Below are 22,807 nucleotides of genomic sequence, written 5' to 3' on the forward strand. Positions count from 1 at the left end.
GTGTGTAGGATTAGGGATCGCTGTGTGTATGCGCTATACAAGACAATGAGAGAGACGTAGCCGCGTGTAGGATTAGGGATCGCAGTGTGTATGCGCTATACAAGACAATGAGAGAGACGTAGCCGCGTGTAGGATTAGGGATCGCTGTGTGTATGCGCTATACAAGACAATGAGAGAGACGTAGCCGCGTGTAGGATTAGGGATCGCTGTGTGTATGCGCTATACAAGACAATGAGAGAGACGTAGCCGCGTGTAGGATTAGGGATCGCTGTGTGTATGCGCTATACAAGACAATGAGAGAGACGTAGCCGCGTGTAGGATTAGGGATCGCTGTGTGTATGCGCTATACAAGACAATGAGAGAGACGTAGCCGCGTGTAGGATTAGGGATCGCTGTGTGTATGCGCTATACAAGACAATGAGAGAGACGTAGCCGTGTGTAGGATTAGGGATCGCTGTGTGTATGCGCTATACAAGACAATGAGAGAGACGTAGCCGCGTGTAGGATTAGGGATCGCTGTGTGTATGCGCTATACAAGACAATGAGAGAGACGTAGCCGCGTGTAGGATTAGGGATCGCTGTGTGTATGCGCTATACAAGACAATGAGAGAGACGTAGCCGTGTGTAGGATTAGGGATCGCTGTGTGTATGCGCTATACAAGACAATGAGAGAGACGTAGCCGTGTGTAGGATTAGGGATCGCTGTGTGTATGTGCTATACAAGACAATGAGAGAGACGTAGCCGCGTGTAGGATTAGGGATCGCTGTGTGTATGCGCTATACAAGACAATGAGAGAGACGTAGCCGCGTGTAGGATTAGGGATCGCTGTGTGTATGTGCTATACAAGACAATGAGAGAGACGTAGCCGCGTGTAGGATTAGGGATCGCTGTGTGTATGCGCTATACAAGACAATGAGAGAGACGTAGCCGTGTGTAGGATTAGGGATCGCTGTGTGTATGCGCTATACAAGACAATGAGAGAGACGTAGCCGTGTGTAGGATTAGGGATCGCTGTGTGTATGTGCTATACAAGACAATGAGAGAGACGTAGCCGTGTGTAGGATTAGGGATCGCTGTGTGTATGCGCTATACAAGACAATGAGAGAGACGTAGCCGTGTGTAGGATTAGGGATCGCTGTGTGTATGCGCTATACAAGACAATGAGAGAGACGTAGCCGCGTGTAGGATTAGGGATCGCTGTGTGTATGCGCTATACAAGACAATGAGAGAGACGTAGCCGCGTGTAGTATTAGGGATCGCTGTGTGTATGCGCTATACAAGACAATGAGAGAGACGTAGCCGCGTGTAGGATTAGGGATCGCTGTGTGTATGCGCTATACAAGACAATGAGAGAGACGTAGCCGTGTGTAGGATTAGGGATCGCTGTGTATGCGCTATACAAGACAATGAGAGAGACGTAGCCGTGTGTAGGATTAGGGATCGCTGTGTGTATGCGCTATACAAGACAATGAGAGAGACGTAGCCGCGTGTAGGATTAGGGATCGCTGTGTGTATGCGCTATACAAGACAATGAGAGAGACGTAGCCGCGTGTAGGATTAGGGATCGCAGTGTGTATGCGCTATACAAGAGAATGAGAGAGACGTAGCCGCGTGTAGGATTAGGGATCGCTGTGTGTATGTGCTATACAAGACAATGAGAGAGACGTAGCCGTGTGTAGGATTAGGGATCGCTGTGTGTATGCGCTATACAAGACAATGAGAGAGACGTAGCCGTGTGTAGGATTAGGGATCGCTGTGTGTATGTGCTATACAAGACAATGAGAGAGACGTAGCCGTGTGTAGGATTAGGGATCGCTGTGTGTATGCGCTATACAAGACAATGAGAGAGACGTAGCCGCGTGTAGGATTAGGGATCGCTGTGTGTATGCGCTATACAAGACAATGAGAGAGACGTAGCTGCGTGTAGGATTAGGGATCGCTGTGTATGCGCTATACAAGACAATGAGAGAGACGTAGCCGTGTGTAGGATTAGGGATCGCTGTGTGTATGCGCTATACAAGACAATGAGAGACGTAGCCGCGTGTAGGATTAGGGATCGCTGTGTGTATGTGCTATACAAGACAATGAGAGAGACGTAGCCGCGTGTAGGATTAGGGATCGCTGTGTGTATGCGCTATACAAGACAATGAGAGAGACGTAGCCGCGTGTAGGATTAGGGATCGCTGTGTGTATGTGCTATACAAGACAATGAGAGAGACGTAGCCGCGTGTAGGATTAGGGATCGCTGTGTGTATGCGCTATACAAGACAATGAGAGAGACGTAGCCGTGTGTAGGATTAGGGATCGCTGTGTGTATGCGCTATACAAGACAATGAGAGAGACGTAGCCGTGTGTAGGATTAGGGATCGCTGTGTGTATGTGCTATACAAGACAATGAGAGAGACGTAGCCGTGTGTAGGATTAGGGATCGCTGTGTGTATGCGCTATACAAGACAATGAGAGAGACGTAGCCGTGTGTAGGATTAGGGATCGCTGTGTGTATGCGCTATACAAGACAATGAGAGAGACGTAGCCGCGTGTAGGATTAGGGATCGCTGTGTGTATGCGCTATACAAGACAATGAGAGAGACGTAGCCGCGTGTAGTATTAGGGATCGCTGTGTGTATGCGCTATACAAGACAATGAGAGAGACGTAGCCGCGTGTAGGATTAGGGATCGCTGTGTGTATGCGCTATACAAGACAATGAGAGAGACGTAGCCGTGTGTAGGATTAGGGATCGCTGTGTATGCGCTATACAAGACAATGAGAGAGACGTAGCCGTGTGTAGGATTAGGGATCGCTGTGTGTATGCGCTATACAAGACAATGAGAGAGACGTAGCCGCGTGTAGGATTAGGGATCGCTGTGTGTATGCGCTATACAAGACAATGAGAGAGACGTAGCCGCGTGTAGGATTAGGGATCGCAGTGTGTATGCGCTATACAAGAGAATGAGAGAGACGTAGCCGCGTGTAGGATTAGGGATCGCTGTGTGTATGTGCTATACAAGACAATGAGAGAGACGTAGCCGTGTGTAGGATTAGGGATCGCTGTGTGTATGCGCTATACAAGACAATGAGAGAGACGTAGCCGTGTGTAGGATTAGGGATCGCTGTGTGTATGTGCTATACAAGACAATGAGAGAGACGTAGCCGTGTGTAGGATTAGGGATCGCTGTGTGTATGCGCTATACAAGACAATGAGAGAGACGTAGCCGCGTGTAGGATTAGGGATCGCTGTGTGTATGCGCTATACAAGACAATGAGAGAGACGTAGCTGCGTGTAGGATTAGGATCGCTGTGTATGCGCTATACAAGACAATGAGAGAGACGTAGCCGTGTGTAGGATTAGGGATCGCTGTGTGTATGCGCTATACAAGACAATGAGAGACGTAGCCGCGTGTAGGATTAGGGATCGCTGTGTGTATGTGCTATACAAGACAATGAGAGAGACGTAGCCGCGTGTAGGATTAGGGATCGCTGTGTGTATGCGCTATACAAGACAATGAGAGAGACGTAGCCGTGTGTAGGATTAGGGATCGCTGTGTGTATGCGCTATACAAGACAATGAGAGAGACGTAGCCGTGTGTAGGATTAGGGATCGCTGTGTGTATGCGCTATACAAGACAATGAGAGAGACGTAGCCGCGTGTAGGATTAGGGATCGCTGTGTGTATGCGCTATACAAGACAATGAGAGAGACGTAGCCGTGTGTAGGATTAGGGATCGCTGTGTGTATGCGCTATACAAGACAATGAGAGAGACGTAGCCGCGTGTAGTATTAGGGATCGCTGTGTGTATGCGCTATACAAGACAATAAGAGAGACGTAGCCGCGTGTAGGATTAGGGATCGCTGTGTGTATGCGCTATACAAGACAATGAGAGAGACGTAGCCGCGTGTAGTATTAGGGATCGCTGTGTGTATGCGCTATACAAGACAATGAGAGAGACGTAGCCGTGTGTAGGATTAGGGATCGCTGTGTGTATGCGCTATACAAGACAATGAGAGAGACGTAGCCGTGTGTAGGATTAGGGATCGCTGTGTGTATGCGCTATACAAGACAATGAGAGAGACGTAGCCGTGTGTAGGATTAGGGATCGCTGTGTGTATGTGCTATACAAGACAATGAGAGAGACGTAGCCGTGTGTAGGATTAGGGATCGCTGTGTGTATGCGCTATACAAGACAATGAGAGAGACGTAGCCGCGTGTAGGATTAGGGATCGCTGTGTGTATGCGCTATACAAGACAATGAGAGAGACGTAGCCGCGTGTAGGATTAGGGATCGCTGTGTGTATGCGCTATACAAGACAATGAGAGAGACGTAGCCGTGTGTAGGATTAGGGATCGCTGTGTGTATGTGCTATACAAGACAATGAGAGAGACGTAGCCGCGTGTAGGATTAGGGATCGCTGTGTGTATGCGCTATACAAGACAATGAGAGAGACGTAGCCGCGTGTAGGATTAGGGATCGCTGTGTGTATGTGCTATACAAGACAATGAGAGAGACGTAGCCGTGTGTAGGATTAGGGATCGCTGTGTGTATGCGCTATACAAGACAATGAGAGAGACGTAGCCGTGTGTAGGATTAGGGATCGCTGTGTGTGTGCTATACAAGACAATGAGAGAGACGTAGCCGTGTGTAGGATTAGGGATCGCTGTGTGTATGCGCTATACAAGACAATGAGAGAGACGTAGCCGCGTGTAGGATTAGGGATCGCTGTGTGTATGCGCTATACAAGACAATGAGAGAGACGTAGCCGTGTGTAGGACTAGGGATCGCTGTGTGTATGTGCTATACAAGACAATGAGATAGACGTAGCCGCGTGTAGGATTAGGGATCGCTGTGTGTATGTGCTATACAAGACAATGAGAGAGACGTAGCCGTGTGTAGGATTAGGGATCGCTGTGTGTATGCGCTATACAAGACAATGAGAGAGACGTAGCCGTGTGTAGGATTAGGGATCGCTGTGTATGCGCTATACAAGACAATGAGAGACGTAGCCGTGTGTAGGATTAGGGATCGCTGTGTGTATGCGCTATACAAGACAATGAGAGAGACGTAGCCGCGTGTAGGATTAGGGATCGCTGTGTGTATGCGCTATACAAGACAATGAGATAGACGTAGCCGCGTGTAGGATTAGGGATCGCTGTGTGTATGTGCTATACAAGACAATGAGAGAGACGTAGCCGTGTGTAGGATTAGGGATCGCTGTGTGTATGCGCTATACAAGACAATGAGAGAGACGTAGCCGCGTGTAGGATTAGGGATCGCAGTGTGTATGCGCTATACAAGACAATGAGAGAGACGTAGCCGCGTGTAGGATTAGGGATCGCTGTGTGTATGCGCTATACAAGACAATGAGAGAGACGTAGCCGCGTGTAGGATTAGGGATCGCTGTGTGTATGCGCTATACAAGACAATGAGAGAGACGTAGCCGCGTGTAGGATTAGGGATCGCTGTGTGTGTGCGCTATACAAGACAATGAGAGAGACGTAGCCGCGTGTAGGATTAGGGATCGCTGTGTGTATGCGCTATACAAGACAATGAGAGAGACGTAGCAGCGTGTAGGATTAGGGATCGCTGTGTGTATGCGCTATACAAGACAATGAGAGAGACGTAGCCGTGTGTAGGATTAGGGATCGCTGTGTGTATGCGCTATACAAGACAATGAGAGAGACGTAGCCGCGTGTAGGATTAGGGATCGCTGTGTGTATGCGCTATACAAGACAATGAGAGAGACGTAGCCGCGTGTAGGATTAGGGATCGCTGTGTGTATGCGCTATACAAGACAATGAGAGAGACGTAGCCGTGTGTAGGATTAGGGATCGCTGTGTGTATGCGCTATACAAGACAATGAGAGAGACGTAGCCGTGTGTAGGATTAGGGATCGCTGTGTGTATGTGCTATACAAGACAATGAGAGAGACGTAGCCGCGTGTAGGATTAGGGATCGCTGTGTGTATGCGCTATACAAGACAATGAGAGAGACGTAGCCGCGTGTAGGATTAGGGATCGCTGTGTGTATGTGCTATACAAGACAATGAGAGAGACGTAGCCGCGTGTAGGATTAGGGATCGCTGTGTGTATGCGCTATACAAGACAATGAGAGAGACGTAGCCGTGTGTAGGATTAGGGATCGCTGTGTGTATGCGCTATACAAGACAATGAGAGAGACGTAGCCGTGTGTAGGATTAGGGATCGCTGTGTGTATGTGCTATACAAGACAATGAGAGAGACGTAGCCGTGTGTAGGATTAGGGATCGCTGTGTGTATGCGCTATACAAGACAATGAGAGAGACGTAGCCGTGTGTAGGATTAGGGATCGCTGTGTGTATGCGCTATACAAGACAATGAGAGAGACGTAGCCGCGTGTAGGATTAGGGATCGCTGTGTGTATGCGCTATACAAGACAATGAGAGAGACGTAGCCGCGTGTAGTATTAGGGATCGCTGTGTGTATGCGCTATACAAGACAATGAGAGAGACGTAGCCGCGTGTAGGATTAGGGATCGCTGTGTGTATGCGCTATACAAGACAATGAGAGAGACGTAGCCGTGTGTAGGATTAGGGATCGCTGTGTATGCGCTATACAAGACAATGAGAGAGACGTAGCCGTGTGTAGGATTAGGGATCGCTGTGTGTATGCGCTATACAAGACAATGAGAGAGACGTAGCCGTGTGTAGGATTAGGGATCGCTGTGTATGCGCTATACAAGACAATGAGAGAGACGTAGCCGCGTGTAGGATTAGGGATCGCTGTGTGTATGCGCTATACAAGACAATGAGAGAGACGTAGCCGCGTGTAGGATTAGGGATCGCAGTGTGTATGTGCTATACAAGACAATGAGAGAGACGTAGCCGTGTGTAGGATTAGGGATCGCTGTGTGTATGCGCTATACAAGACAATGAGAGACGTAGCCGTGTGTAGGATTAGGGATCGCTGTGTGTATGCGCTATACAAGACAATGAGAGAGACGTAGCCGCGTGTAGGATTAGGGATCGCTGTGTGTATGTGCTATACAAGACAATGAGATAGAGACGTAGCCGCGTGTAGGATTAGGGATCGCTGTGTGTATGCGCTATACAAGACAATGAGAGAGACGTAGCTGCGTGTAGGATTAGGGATCGCTGTGTGTATGTGCTATACAAGACAATGAGAGAGACGTAGCCGCGTGTAGGATTAGGGATCGCAGTGTGTATGCGCTATACAAGACAATGAGAGAGACGTAGCTGCGTGTAGGATTAGGGATCGCTGTGTGTATGCGCTATACAAGACAATGAGAGAGACGTAGCTGCGTGTAGGATTAGGGATCGCTGTGTGTATGTGCTATACAAGACAATGAGAGAGACGTAGCCGCGTGTAGGATTAGGGATCGCTGTGTGTATGCGCTATACAAGACAATGAGAGAGACGTAGCCGCGTGTAGGATTAGGGATCGCTGTGTGTATGCGCTATACAAGACAATGAGAGAGACGTAGCCCCGTGTAGGATTAGGGATCGCTGTGTGTATGCGCTATACAAGACAATGAGAGAGACGTAGCCGCGTGTAGGATTAGGGATCGCTGTGTGTATGCGCTATACAAGACAATGAGAGAGACGTAGCTGCGTGTAGGATTAGGGATCGCTGTGTGTATGCGCTATACAAGACAATGAGAGAGACGTAGCCACGTGTAGGATTAGGGATCGCTGTGTGTATGCGCTATACAAGACAATGAGAGAGACGTAGCCGCGTGTAGGATTAGGGATCGCTGTGTGTATGCGCTATACAAGACAATGAGAGAGACGTAGCTGCGTGTAGGATTAGGGATCGCTGTGTGTATGCGCTATACAAGACAATGAGAGAGACGTAGCCATGTGTAGGATTAGGGATCGCTGTGTGTATGCGCTATACAAGACAATGAGAGAGACGTAGCCGCGTGTAGGATTAGGGATCGCAGTGTGTATGCGCTATACAAGACAATGAGAGAGACGTAGCCGCGTGTAGGATTAGGGATCGCTGTGTGTATGCGCTATACAAGACAATGAGAGAGACGTAGCTGTGTGTAGGATTAGGGATCGCTGTGTGTATGCGCTATACAAGACAATGAGAGAGACGTAGCCGTGTGTAGGATTAGGGATCGCTGTGTGTGTTCTATACAAGACAATGAGAGAGACGTAGCCGTGTGTAGGATTAGGGATCGCTGTGTGTATGCGCTATACAAGACAATGAGAGAGACGTAGCTGCGTGTAGGATTAGGGATCGCTGTGTGTATGCGCTATACAAGACAATGAGAGAGACGTAGCCGTGTGTAGGATTAGGGATCGCTGTGTGTATGCGCTATACAAGACAATGAGAGAGACGTAGCCGTGTGTAGGATTAGGGATCGCTGTGTGTATGCGCTATACAAGACAATGAGAGAGACGTAGCCGCGTGTAGGATTAGGGATCGCTGTGTGTATGCGCTATACAAGACAATGAGAGAGACGTAGCCGCGTGTAGGATTAGGGATCGCAGTGTGTATGCGCTATACAAGACAATGAGAGAGACGTAGCTGTGTGTAGGATTAGGGATCGCTGTGTGTATGCGCTATACAAGACAATGAGAGAGATGTAGCCGCGTGTAGGACTAGGGATCGCTGTGTGTATGTGCTATACAAGACAATGAGAGAGACGTAGCCGTGTGTAGGATTAGGGATCGCTGTGTGTATGCGCTATACAAGACAATGAGAGAGACGTAGCCGTGTGTAGGATTAGGGATCGCTGTGTATGCGCTATACAAGACAATGAGAGAGACGTAGCCGCGTGTAGGATTAGGGATCGCTGTGTGTATGTGCTATACAAGACAATGAGAGAGACGTAGCCGTGTGTAGGATTAGGGATCGCTGTGTGTATGCGCTATACAAGACAATGAGAGAGACGTAGCCGTGTGTAGGATTAGGGATCGCTGTGTGTATGCGCTATACAATACAATGAGAGAGACGTAGCCGCGTGTAGGATTAGGGATCGCTGTTTGTATGCGCTATACAAGACAATGAGAGAGACGTAGCCGTGTGTAGGATTAGGGATCGCTGTGTGTATGCGCTATACAAGACAATGAGAGAGACGTAGCTGCGTGTAGGATTAGGGATCGCTGTGTGTATGCGCTATACAAGACAATGAGAGAGACGTAGCCGTGTGTAGGATTAGGGATCGCTGTGTGTATGCGCTATACAAGACAATGAGAGAGACGTAGCCGTGTGTAGGATTAGGGATCGCTGTGTGTATGCGCTATACAAGACAATGAGAGAGACGTAGCCGCGTGTAGGATTAGGGATCGCTGTGTGTATGTGCTATACAAGACAATGAGAGAGACGTAGCCGCGTGTAGGATTAGGGATCGCTGTGTGTATGCGCTATACAAGACAATGAGAGAGACGTAGCCGCGTGTAGGATTAGGGATCGCTGTGTGTATGCGCTATACAAGACAATGAGAGAGACGTAGCCGCGTGTAGGATTAGGGATCGCTGTGTGTATGCGCTATACAAGACAATGAGAGAGACGTAGCCGCGTGTAGGATTAGGGATCGCTGTGTGTATGCGCTATACAAGACAATGAGAGAGACGTAGCCGCGTGTAGGATTAGGGATCGCTGTGTGTATGCGCTATACAAGACAATGAGAGAGACGTAGCCGCGTGTAGGATTAGGGATCGCTGTGTGTATGCGCTATACAAGACAATGAGAGAGACGTAGCTATGTGTAGGATTAGGGATCGCTGTGTGTATGCGCTATACAAGACAATGAGAGAGACGTAGCCGTGTGTAGGATTAGGGATCGCTGTGTGTATGCGCTATACAAGACAATGAGAGAGACGTAGCCGCGTGTAGGATTAGGGATCGCTGTGTGTATGCGCTATACAAGACAATGAGAGAGACGTAGCCGCGTGTAGGATTAGGGATCGCTGTGTGTATGCGCTATACAAGACAATGAGAGAGACGTAGCCGTGTGTAGGATTAGGGATCGCTGTGTGTATGCGCTATACAAGACAATGAGATAGACGTAGCCACGTGTAGGATTAGGGATCGCTGTGTGTATGCGCTATACAAGACAATGAGAGACGTAGCCGTGTGTAGGATTAGGGATCGCTGTGTGTATGTGCTATACAAGACAATGAGAGAGACGTAGCCGCGTGTAGGATTAGGGATCGCTGTGTATGCGCTATACAAGACAATGAGAGAGACGTAGCCGTGTGTAGGATTAGGGATCGCTGTGTGTATGCGCTATACAAGACAATGAGAGAGACGTAGCCGCGTGTAGGATTAGGGATCGCTGTGTGTATGCGCTATACAAGACAATGAGAGAGACGTAGCTGTGTGTAGGATTAGGGATCGCTGTGTGTGTGCGCTATACAAGACAATGAGAGAGACGTAGCCGCGTGTAGGATTAGGGATCGCTGTGTGTATGCGCTATACAAGACAATGAGAGAGACGTAGCCGCGTGTAGGATTAGGGATCGCTGTGTGTATGTGCTATACAAGACAATGAGAGAGACGTAGCCGCGTGTAGGATTAGGGATCGCTGTGTATGCGCTATACAAGACAATGAGAGAGACGTAGCCGTGTGTAGGATTAGGGATCGCTGTGTGTATGCGCTATACAAGACAATGAGAGAGACGTAGCCGTGTGTAGGATTAGGGATCGCTGTGTGTATGCGCTATACAAGACAATGAGAGAGACGTAGCCGCGTGTAGGATTAGGGATCGCTGTGTGTATGCGCTATACAAGACAATAAGAGAGACGTAGCCGCGTGTAGGATTAGGGATCGCTGTGTGTATGCGCTATACAAGACAATGAGAGAGACGTAGCCGTGTGTAGGATTAGGGATCGCTGTGTGTATGCGCTATACAAGACAATGAGAGAGACGTAGCCGTGTGTAGGATTAGGGATCGCTGTGTGTATGCGCTATACAAGACAATGAGAGAGACGTAGCCGCGTGTAGGATTAGGGATCGCTGTGTATGTGCTATACAAGACAATGAGAGAGACGTAGCCGCGTGTAGGATTAGGGATCGCTGTGTGTATGTGCTATACAAGACAATGAGAGAGACGTAGCCGTGTGTAGGATTAGGGATCGCTGTGTGTATGCGCTATACAAGACAATGAGAGAGACGTAGCCGCGTGTAGGATTAGGGATCGCTGTGTGTATGTGCTATACAAGACAATGAGAGAGACGTAGCCGTGTGTAGGATTAGGGATCGCTGTGTGTATGCGCTATACAAGACAATGAGATAGACGTAGCCGTGTGTAGGATTAGGGATCGCTGTGTGTATGCGCTATACAAGACAATGAGAGAGACGTAGCCGCGTGTAGGATTAGGGATCGCTGTGTGTATGCGCTATACAAGACAATGAGAGAGACGTAGCCGCGTGTAGGATTAGGGATCGCTGTGTGTATGCGCTATACAAGACAATGAGAGAGACGTAGCTGCGTGTAGGATTAGGGATCGCTGTGTATGCGCTATACAAGACAATGAGAGAGACGTAGCCGCGTGTAGGATTAGGGATCGCTGTGTGTATGCGCTATACAAGACAATGAGAGAGACGTAGCCGTGTGTAGGATTAGGGATCGCTGTGTGTGTTCTATACAAGACAATGAGAGAGACGTAGCCGTGTGTAGGATTAGGGATCGCTGTGTGTATGCGCTATACAAGACAATGAGAGAGACGTAGCCGCGTGTAGGATTAGGGATCGCTGTGTGTATGCGCTATACAAGACAATGAGAGAGACGTAGCCGTGTGTAGGATTAGGGATCGCTGTGTGTATGCGCTATACAAGACAATGAGAGAGACGTAGCCGTGTGTAGGATTAGGGATCGCTGTGTGTATGTGCTATACAAGACAATGAGAGAGACGTAGCCGCGTGTAGGATTAGGGATCGCTGTGTGTATGCGCTATACAAGACAATGAGAGAGACGTAGCCGCGTGTAGTATTAGGGATCGCTGTGTGTATGTGCTATACAAGACAATGAGAGAGACGTAGCCGCGTGTAGGATTAGGGATCGCTGTGTATGCGCTATACAAGACAATGAGAGAGACGTAGCCGTGTGTAGGATTAGGGATCGCTGTGTGTATGCGCTATACAAGACAATGAGAGAGACGTAGCCGTGTGTAGGATTAGGGATCGCTGTGTGTATGCGCTATACAAGACAATGAGAGAGACGTAGCCGCGTGTAGGATTAGGGATCGCTGTGTGTATGCGCTATACAAGACAATAAGAGAGACGTAGCCGCGTGTAGGATTAGGGATCGCTGTGTGTATGCGCTATACAAGACAATGAGAGAGACGTAGCCGTGTGTAGGATTAGGGATCGCTGTGTGTATGCGCTATACAAGACAATGAGAGAGACGTAGCCGTGTGTAGGATTAGGGATCGCTGTGTGTATGCGCTATACAAGACAATGAGAGAGACGTAGCCGCGTGTAGGATTAGGGATCGCTGTGTATGTGCTATACAAGACAATGAGAGAGACGTAGCCGCGTGTAGGATTAGGGATCGCTGTGTGTATGTGCTATACAAGACAATGAGAGAGACGTAGCCGTGTGTAGGATTAGGGATCGCTGTGTGTATGCGCTATACAAGACAATGAGAGAGACGTAGCCGCGTGTAGGATTAGGGATCGCTGTGTGTATGTGCTATACAAGACAATGAGAGAGACGTAGCCGTGTGTAGGATTAGGGATCGCTGTGTGTATGCGCTATACAAGACAATGAGATAGACGTAGCCGTGTGTAGGATTAGGGATCGCTGTGTGTATGCGCTATACAAGACAATGAGAGAGACGTAGCCGCGTGTAGGATTAGGGATCGCTGTGTGTATGCGCTATACAAGACAATGAGAGAGACGTAGCCGCGTGTAGGATTAGGGATCGCTGTGTGTATGCGCTATACAAGACAATGAGAGAGACGTAGCTGCGTGTAGGATTAGGGATCGCTGTGTATGCGCTATACAAGACAATGAGAGAGACGTAGCCGCGTGTAGGATTAGGGATCGCTGTGTGTATGCGCTATACAAGACAATGAGAGAGACGTAGCCGTGTGTAGGATTAGGGATCGCTGTGTGTGTTCTATACAAGACAATGAGAGAGACGTAGCCGTGTGTAGGATTAGGGATCGCTGTGTGTATGCGCTATACAAGACAATGAGAGAGACGTAGCCGCGTGTAGGATTAGGGATCGCTGTGTGTATGCGCTATACAAGACAATGAGAGAGACGTAGCCGTGTGTAGGATTAGGGATCGCTGTGTGTATGCGCTATACAAGACAATGAGAGAGACGTAGCCGTGTGTAGGATTAGGGATCGCTGTGTGTATGTGCTATACAAGACAATGAGAGAGACGTAGCCGCGTGTAGGATTAGGGATCGCTGTGTGTATGCGCTATACAAGACAATGAGAGAGACGTAGCCGCGTGTAGTATTAGGGATCGCTGTGTATGCGCTATACAAGACAATGAGAGAGACGTAGCCGCGTGTAGGATTAGGGATCGCTGTGTGTATGTGCTATACAAGACAATGAGAGAGACGTAGCCGCGTGTAGGATTAGGGATCGCTGTGTGTATGCGCTATACAAGACAATGAGAGAGACGTAGCTGCGTGTAGGATTAGGGATCGCTGTGTATGCGCTATACAAGACAATGAGAGAGACGTAGCCGCGTGTAGGATTAGGGATCGCTGTGTGTATGTGCTATACAAGACAATGAGAGAGACGTAGCCGCGTGTAGGATTAGGGATCGCTGTGTGTATGCGCTATACAAGACAATGAGAGAGACGTAGCTGCGTGTAGGATTAGGGATCGCTGTGTATGCGCTATACAAGACAATGAGAGAGACGTAGCCGCGTGTAGGATTAGGGATCGCTGTGTGTATGCGCTATACAAGACAATGAGAGAGACGTAGCCGCGTGTAGGATTAGGGATCGCTGTGTGTATGCGCTATACAAGACAATGAGAGAGACGTAGCCGCGTGTAGGATTAGGGATCGCTGTGTGTATGCGCTATACAAGACAATGAGAGAGACGTAGCCGTGTGTAGGATTAGGGATCGCTGTGTGTATGCGCTATACAAGACAATGAGAGAGACGTAGCCGCGTGTAGGATTAGGGATCGCTGTGTGTATGCGCTATACAAGACAATGAGAGAGACGTAGCCGCGTGTAGGATTAGGGATCGCAGTGTGTATGCGCTATACAAGACAATGAGAGAGACGTAGCTGTGTGTAGGATTAGGGATCGCTGTGTGTATGCGCTATACAAGACAATGAGAGAGATGTAGCCGCGTGTAGGACTAGGGATCGCTGTGTGTATGTGCTAAACAAGACAATGAGAGAGACGTAGCCGTGTGTAGGATTAGGGATCGCTGTGTGTATGCGCTATACAAGACAATGAGAGAGACGTAGCCGTGTGTAGGATTAGGGATCGCTGTGTATGCGCTATACAAGACAATGAGAGAGACGTAGCCGCGTGTAGGATTAGGGATCGCTGTGTGTATGTGCTATACAAGACAATGAGAGAGACGTAGCCGTGTGTAGGATTAGGGATCGCTGTGTGTATGCGCTATACAAGACAATGAGAGAGACGTAGCCGTGTGTAGGATTAGGGATCGCTGTGTGTATGCGCTATACAATACAATGAGAGAGACGTAGCCGCGTGTAGGATTAGGGATCGCTGTTTGTATGCGCTATACAAGACAATGAGAGAGACGTAGCCGTGTGTAGGATTAGGGATCGCTGTGTGTATGCGCTATACAAGACAATGAGAGAGACGTAGCTGCGTGTAGGATTAGGGATCGCTGTGTGTATGCGCTATACAAGACAATGAGAGAGACGTAGCCGTGTGTAGGATTAGGGATCGCTGTGTGTATGCGCTATACAAGACAATGAGAGAGACGTAGCCGTGTGTAGGATTAGGGATCGCTGTGTGTATGCGCTATACAAGACAATGAGAGAGACGTAGCCGCGTGTAGGATTAGGGATCGCTGTGTGTATGTGCTATACAAGACAATGAGAGAGACGTAGCCGCGTGTAGGATTAGGGATCGCTGTGTGTATGCGCTATACAAGACAATGAGAGAGACGTAGCCGCGTGTAGGATTAGGGATCGCTGTGTGTATGCGCTATACAAGACAATGAGAGAGACGTAGCCGCGTGTAGGATTAGGGATCGCTGTGTGTATGCGCTATACAAGACAATGAGAGAGACGTAGCCGCGTGTAGGATTAGGGATCGCTGTGTGTATGCGCTATACAAGACAATGAGAGAGACGTAGCCGCGTGTAGGATTAGGGATCGCTGTGTGTATGCGCTATACAAGACAATGAGAGAGACGTAGCCGCGTGTAGGATTAGGGATCGCTGTGTGTATGCGCTATACAAGACAATGAGAGAGACGTAGCTATGTGTAGGATTAGGGATCGCTGTGTGTATGCGCTATACAAGACAATGAGAGAGACGTAGCCGTGTGTAGGATTAGGGATCGCTGTGTGTATGCGCTATACAAGACAATGAGAGAGACGTAGCCGCGTGTAGGATTAGGGATCGCTGTGTGTATGCGCTATACAAGACAATGAGAGAGACGTAGCCGCGTGTAGGATTAGGGATCGCTGTGTGTATGCGCTATACAAGACAATGAGAGAGACGTAGCCGTGTGTAGGATTAGGGATCGCTGTGTGTATGCGCTATACAAGACAATGAGATAGACGTAGCCACGTGTAGGATTAGGGATCGCTGTGTGTATGCGCTATACAAGACAATGAGAGACGTAGCCGTGTGTAGGATTAGGGATCGCTGTGTGTATGTGCTATACAAGACAATGAGAGAGACGTAGCCGCGTGTAGGATTAGGGATCGCTGTGTATGCGCTATACAAGACAATGAGAGAGACGTAGCCGTGTGTAGGATTAGGGATCGCTGTGTGTATGCGCTATACAAGACAATGAGAGAGACGTAGCCGCGTGTAGGATTAGGGATCGCTGTGTGTATGCGCTATACAAGACAATGAGAGAGACGTAGCTGTGTGTAGGATTAGGGATCGCTGTGTGTGTGCGCTATACAAGACAATGAGAGAGACGTAGCCGCGTGTAGGATTAGGGATCGCTGTGTGTATGCGCTATACAAGACAATGAGAGAGACGTAGCCGCGTGTAGGATTAGGGATCGCTGTGTGTATGCGCTATACAAGACAATGAGAGAGACGTAGCCGTGTGTAGGATTAGGGATCGCTGTGTGTATGCGCTATACAAGACAATGAGAGAGACGTAGCCGTGTGTAGGATTAGGGATCGCTGTGTGTATGCGCTATACAAGACAATGAGAGAGACGTAGCCGCGTGTAGGATTAGGGATCGCTGTGTGTATGCGCTATACAAGACAATAAGAGAGACGTAGCCGCGTGTAGGATTAGGGATCGCTGTGTGTATGCGCTATACAAGACAATGAGAGAGACGTAGCCGTGTGTAGGATTAGGGATCGCTGTGTGTATGCGCTATACAAGACAATGAGAGAGACGTAGCCGTGTGTAGGATTAGGGATCGCTGTGTGTATGCGCTATACAAGACAATGAGAGAGACGTAGCCGCGTGTAGGATTAGGGATCGCTGTGTATGTGCTATACAAGACAATGAGAGAGACGTAGCCGCGTGTAGGATTAGGGATCGCTGTGTGTATGTGCTATACAAGACAATGAGAGAGACGTAGCCGTGTGTAGGATTAGGGATCGCTGTGTGTATGCGCTATACAAGACAATGAGAGAGACGTAGCCGCGTGTAGGATTAGGGATCGCTGTGTGTATGTGCTATACAAGACAATGAGAGAGACGTAGCCGTGTGTAGGATTAGGGATCGCTGTGTGTATGCGCTATACAAGACAATGAGATAGACGTAGCCGTGTGTAGGATTAGGGATCGCTGTGTGTATGCGCTATACAAGACAATGAGAGAGACGTAGCCGCGTGTAGGATTAGGGATCGCTGTGTGTATGCGCTATACAAGACAATGAGAGAGACGTAGCCGCGTGTAGGATTAGGGATCGCTGTGTGTATGCGCTATACAAGACAATGAGAGAGACGTAGCTGCGTGTAGGATTAGGGATCGCTGTGTATGCGCTATACAAGACAATGAGAGAGACGTAGCCGCGTGTAGGATTAGGGATCGCTGTGTGTATGCGCTATACAAGACAATGAGAGAGACGTAGCCGTGTGTAGGATTAGGGATCGCTGTGTGTATGTGCTATACAAGACAATGAGAGAGACGTAGCCGTGTGTAGGATTAGGGATCGCTGTGTGTATGCGCTATACAAGACAATGAGAGAGACACGTAGCCACGCGAGGGGTCCCCGCGTACTGACGCCCCCTCTCCCCCTCCCCCCCCGTTCCTCCGCAGATTGAGTCCCACAAGCTGAGTTTCCGGGAGAACGCCAAAGCCAAGACCGACCACGGCGCGGATATCGTCTACAAGTCGCCCAGCCCCTCGGGCGCCGCCTCCCCCCGGCGTCACAGCAACGTCTCGTCCCCGGGCAGCATCAACATGGCCGACTCCCCGCAACTCGCCACGCTGGCTGACGAGGTTTCCGCCTCCCTCGCCAAGCAGGGCTTGTGATGGAGCCCCCCTCCCCCGGGTGGGGTTAGCAGGGGGGTGGCTGGGGGGGCCGGGGAAGAGAAAAGTTTAAACTAAAGGCTCCCCCACACCATCTAAAGATTTACCGGCCTCTTAATGCGCCTTTTATTCCTGCTGCCTGCACGTTATTTATTCGCTCCAGGGATTGGAGGCGTCTTCAATGCATCCCCCCCCCCCCCCCCCCCCCCAATCACTTATAACCGCGACGGCCAACTCCAGTCCTCAAGAGCCACCGACAGGTGGCAGGTGCCTCAGTCAACGACCGACTCCCATTTGATTCTGTTGTATGAGCCACCTGTGCTGAAGCAGGGGTATCCTGGCAACCGTACCTGTTGGTGGCCCCCCCGTAGGACTGGAGTTAGCCCCCTCTCTGGCCTCTAAGAATCCCATTTGCCTGCCGACTTTGCAGTGGTGTTCTAAGCTACTTAACCCTTTCCCTCCCCAGCGGGGGGGGGGGGGGGGACCTGCAGCGCTTCAGTAGCGATAGGGTTAAGGGGACATTATATGTATGTTTTGGATTCGTGGCACTGCCCGTGCGTTGGTAGGTTTGCGCCGGCGAGAGGCCCGGCCGCAGCGCGTGTGAAGAAGCCCTGAGAGACACCGCAGAGCCCCCGGTCACACGCACACGCATGTCCACAGCCCGTAGCCGCTGCGTTGGTAACGATACATCCTGTAGTGAAGTTTGGGCACACCCCTCCCTCCGTTGGGGCACTCCGGACAGAGCGCGACCCAGGAGGGAGCGGCGTCTGCCCACCCCGCGGTCTTATTTTCGCGGCTCCGGAGTGTGCCGCGGCCCTTTCCGGCGGGATCGGCATTCTTTGCTATTCTCTCGGCCCTTCTCGCATGTCCAATTGTTAGAAGCGGTTTCACTCCGGTTCTGCAAAATCCGATCAGTTTTGTCCAAAAAGCCTCCAACTCCCATTTTTTTCCGCGCCACCTCGAGGTGCCGGCGAGGCCGGTATCGCGAACTCCGGCCAGAGCCTGCAATGTGGGTTTGGCTGAGAGACCGAAACGCGTCGGTCAGTCTGGTGGATAGAGTTGGCTGTTCAGGTCATTCCGCTTCTAAATCATGTACAGTACAGCCCATGCGATTGGTCACTTATAGTCGCGGTGTGACCCCTGGGAGTTGCGTGGCTGGGGCCCCGTAGAGGACATTCCCACCTCTCCTCGCTCCGGTCATCGTTGGTCGTTTGTCAGACAGGCAATAAGGCACCAGCGCCTGCGACAGGAACCGCTTTGAAAAACACCATGTCTCAAGACAGGTCTGCAACCCTGCCTTTCCCCATTATCTCTTAGTGCTTCCCCGGCAGGCAGGCATTCTGGGTAATGACACGAGTTCTCACAGTGTCACCTTTTTGGCTTCATTATCTATTTTAACATGGGACCCCCCCGTGTAAGCGTACGCCTGGCGTGGCGCGTGGCTTTTTCAGCACAGCCTGGGTTCAAGAAGTGCAGAGCCAACAACCTACTCACAGACAAACCACCCGTCCCCCGCCCCCCCCCCCCCCCCCCCCCCAAGCTCTGGGATTAAAATGGGTCAATGTGGTCTCGGCCTAACCTTCCGCTGGTGCAATTTCTCGATATTCAATGTCACCTTATCGCCGCCTCCGGCTTCCCAATGCCGCACTAGGACAAGCAAACGAATGAAAATACTGCACCCACGTGTGGAGACCCTCCCCAAAAGCCACGGCTGCCATTTTGCCCCATCAAATCCGCAGGGGTTGCCCACACATGTAGGGAGGAGTTATATAAAGGTGTGCGGGTCGCAGATACACGACAACGCACCCCGAGGTAGCCCGTCCGTGTTGTAGGCCTCTTCTGTAGCCAGAATTAAATTTACCCTATTCACTGGGAGCTAAAAACAGCTTTCCCTCCCCCCGGTTCCCCTTAACCCTTCTGCTTCCAGTGGGGCGTTGGTGGGCCACGAAAGGTTGAATTCCCTTGGAGCATAGGAACGGAAGGTTCTGTCGTCGACGTATTGATCACCGACACACGTGTGTGTGTGTGTGCTATGGCAAGCTGATTCTGCATGTGTCTACTCTATCCCCCCTCGCCCCATATACACCACACACATACTCTCTTCTTTCTCTCTCTCCCCCCGGCGTGTAACATGTAAAGGAATTAAGGTACCAGAAATCAGTGGCTGCTTGTTTACGTTGCCAATTCCCGCAAGAATCTCAATCTCTCTCTCTTTTTTTATTTCAGTATTACATGTCTATATGCCCCCTCTGTTAATGTCCTGGATAAATGGCCACCGGTATACAACCGTCCCACCCCCCTCTTATCTCCACGTTGTGTCTGTAACTGTCCATTCCTGTGTAGTGTCTGACCTCACACAGTCTGTTGCTGTTTAAAAGTGGATTTGGAAATAAAGTTATTAAATACGACTTGTTGGGGGGGGTGTTTCCTTTCCTTGGTGGGGAGGGGGAAAGGGAGACCCTGGATTGTGAATCGTAAGCACCGCTCCTCCTTACAGCTGGAAGTTTTCCCCCCACCCTTGAACCCTCCATCTTTGCTGATGATACTAAATTGTGTAAGGTAATAGAATCAGAGCAGGATGTAATTTCTCTTCAGAAGGACTTGGAGAGACTGGAAACGTGGGCAGGTAAATGACAGATGAGGTTTAATACAGATAAATGTAAGGTTATGCATTTGGGATGCAAGAATAAACAGGCGACTTACAAATTAAATGGAGATATATTGGGGGAATCCATGATGGAGATGGATTTAGGAGTGCTTGTAGACTGCAGGCTTAGCAATAGTGCCCAATGTCATGCAGTATCTGCAAAGGCAAACAAGATCTTATCTTGCATCACATGGGCAATGGATGGAAGGGAAGTAGACATAATTATGCCCCTTTACAAAGCATTAGTAAGACCACACCTTGAATATGGAGTACAGTTTTGGGCACCAATCCTAAGAAAATACATTATGGATTTAGAGAGAGTGCAGAGAAGAGCCACCAAATTAATAAAGGGGATGGACAATCTAATTTATGAGGAGAGGCTAGCTAAATTAGATTTATTTACATTAGAAAAGAGGCGTCTAAGAGGGGATATGATAACTACCCTATTTCCTCGATTCTAAGACGCACCCTTGATTTAATAAAAAAATTTGGGGGAAAAAACGTTAAATGTGCAGAATTTTTTTCTGGGGGGAGAGAGGGGATAGAGAGGGAGAAGGGTGGGGGAGGGGGGGAGAAGGGGAGAGGGGAATGGGGGGAGAGAGTAAAGGAGAGGGATAGGAGGGAAGGGGGGACAGAGATAGGAGGGAAGGGGGGCGAGAGATAGGGGGAAGGGGGGAGAGAGATAGGGAAGGGGGGAGAAAGATAGGCGGGAAGGGGGGGGAGAGATAGGAAGGATGGGGAGAGGGAGAGAATGGAAGGACACAGAGAGAGGGACAGACACACACACACACACACAGAGAGACAGACACACACAGATAGATACAGAGATGCACACACAGATCTCCTTCTGCACGTGCAGCTCAGAGATTTGACAGGGGGGAGGGGGGCTGCTGTGAAGACATACCCCTGTCGGTGGGATCTCCACTGAACTCTGCACCTCATGGAGGGGGGTGGCCATGATCTCTCTGCACAGAGGGGAGTGGGGCTGTGATAACTGCTGTTATGCTAAGACCCGGCCGGCATCTGCAGCATATCTCTCTGCACGAGGGGGAGGAGGGGGGCCCGTGATCGCAGACATTTTTGCTGCACACAGAAAACCCGGCAGGCATCTCCAGCAGCGCCCCCTGGCTGTTTTTTCCCCCCAGTACATCGATTGTAAGACGCAGACCTATTTCAGCCACGTGAACAAGGGAAAAAACCTGCGTCTTACAATCGAGGAAATACAGTATATACAAATATATTCGGGGACAATACAACAAGCTTTCAAATGAACTATTTAACCCACGGGCAGTACAAAGGACTCGGGGCCATCCCTTAAGGTTGGAGGAAAGGAGATTTCACCAGCAACAAAGGAAAGGGATCTTTACAGTAAGGGCAGTTACAGTGTGGGATTCATTACCCATGAAGACTGATGGCAGATACAATAGATTTGTTAAAAAAAAAAAGGTTGGACATCTTTTTAGGTGGGAAAGGTATACAGGGATATACCAAATAAGTAAACATGGGAAGGATGTTGATCCAGGGATTCATCCGATTGCCAATTCTTGGAGTCAGGAAGGAATTAATTTTTCCCCTTAATGGGGTTTTTTGTTTGCCTTCCCCTGGATCAATAAGTAAGTATAGATATAGGATAAAGTATCTGTTGTCTAAATTTAGCATAGGTTGAACTTGATGGACCTAGATCACTTGTGAGCACATTCCTGTCTTAGACAGATCTGCAACCCTGCATTTCACCATTATCACCCAGCATACAGTGCTTCCACTGCAGCAAGGGATTCTGGGAAATGACATGCAGCATTTCACCATTATCACCCAGCATACAGTGCTCCCACTGCAGCAAGGGATTCTGGGAGTGTCACCTCTTGCCTGAAGTCCCTTTTTAATGGTGAAAGGCGGGGGGTGGCAGACCTGGCTAAGACGTGAATGTGATCACAAGTGATCTTTTGATTTGCAACAGGGTGGAAGTTTCACCCACCATAACGTGTAAGTGTATCTCCCTTGTTCCCCCACAACTAATGGGGCTACCGGTACTGCACTCCCTGTGGGCTTACAGGAGGCCTGTTCCTCCGCCCCTGGGGTGATTGTGTGTCCGCCCCGGTGCAGTCCTCCACCTGAAAGGGATCCCAGCGTAGCAGGATAAGCCCCTCCCAGGAACGTACGTACGTGTACGTGTGTGTACGTGTTCATTTGCATGTCATTTCCCAGAATCCCTTGCTGCAGTGGAAGCACTGAGTGCTGGGGGATAATGGTGAAAGGCGGGGCTGCAAACCTGTCTAAAACATGCAAACAAGCGCACAGTAATATTTCCATTAACCAATACCACCAATGAGTGACCCCCCAAGTACATTGGGTGCCAGGCACCAACACCCTGATGTCTTCCCCTCCCCCACCCCAATGTCAAGAAACACCCAGAGTGTTGGAGATAGCGCTACCCTTTGTAGTGTAGGTGCACTTGGTGGGAGGGTTACCTGCCCGGGGCTCCAGCACCCAGCTACTGCAGACTAAGGGCTGGGACCCGCTGCGCCCGGCGGCACGAGCTTTCCCCACCCGCAGGGGAATCCTCCCGAGCCGGTCCCGGTCCCCCCTGG

At 49.7% G+C, this 22,807-nt stretch overlaps 2 long non-coding RNA genes across 2 annotated transcripts; both read left to right on the plus strand.

Annotated features, from left to right (window-relative positions):
- The first annotated feature begins 10,017 nt into the window (after positions 1 to 10,017).
- LOC142483479 (uncharacterized) lies at positions 10,018 to 15,092 on the plus strand. Its single transcript, XR_012797348.1, has 3 exons — positions 10,018 to 11,243; positions 11,428 to 12,723; positions 14,386 to 15,092. It is a non-coding gene; the product is annotated as an uncharacterized LOC142483479 (long non-coding RNA).
- A 601-nt stretch (positions 15,093 to 15,693) lies between these two features.
- On the plus strand, positions 15,694 to 19,980 carry LOC142483480 (uncharacterized). The gene is made up of 2 exons (XR_012797349.1): positions 15,694 to 16,859; positions 17,044 to 19,980. It is a non-coding gene; the product is annotated as an uncharacterized LOC142483480 (long non-coding RNA).
- Positions 19,981 to 22,807: the final 2,827 nt, after the last annotated feature.

This window comes from Ascaphus truei, unplaced genomic scaffold (assembly GCF_040206685.1).
Source record: "Ascaphus truei isolate aAscTru1 unplaced genomic scaffold, aAscTru1.hap1 HAP1_SCAFFOLD_3270, whole genome shotgun sequence".
NCBI lineage: Eukaryota > Metazoa > Chordata > Amphibia > Anura > Ascaphidae > Ascaphus > Ascaphus truei.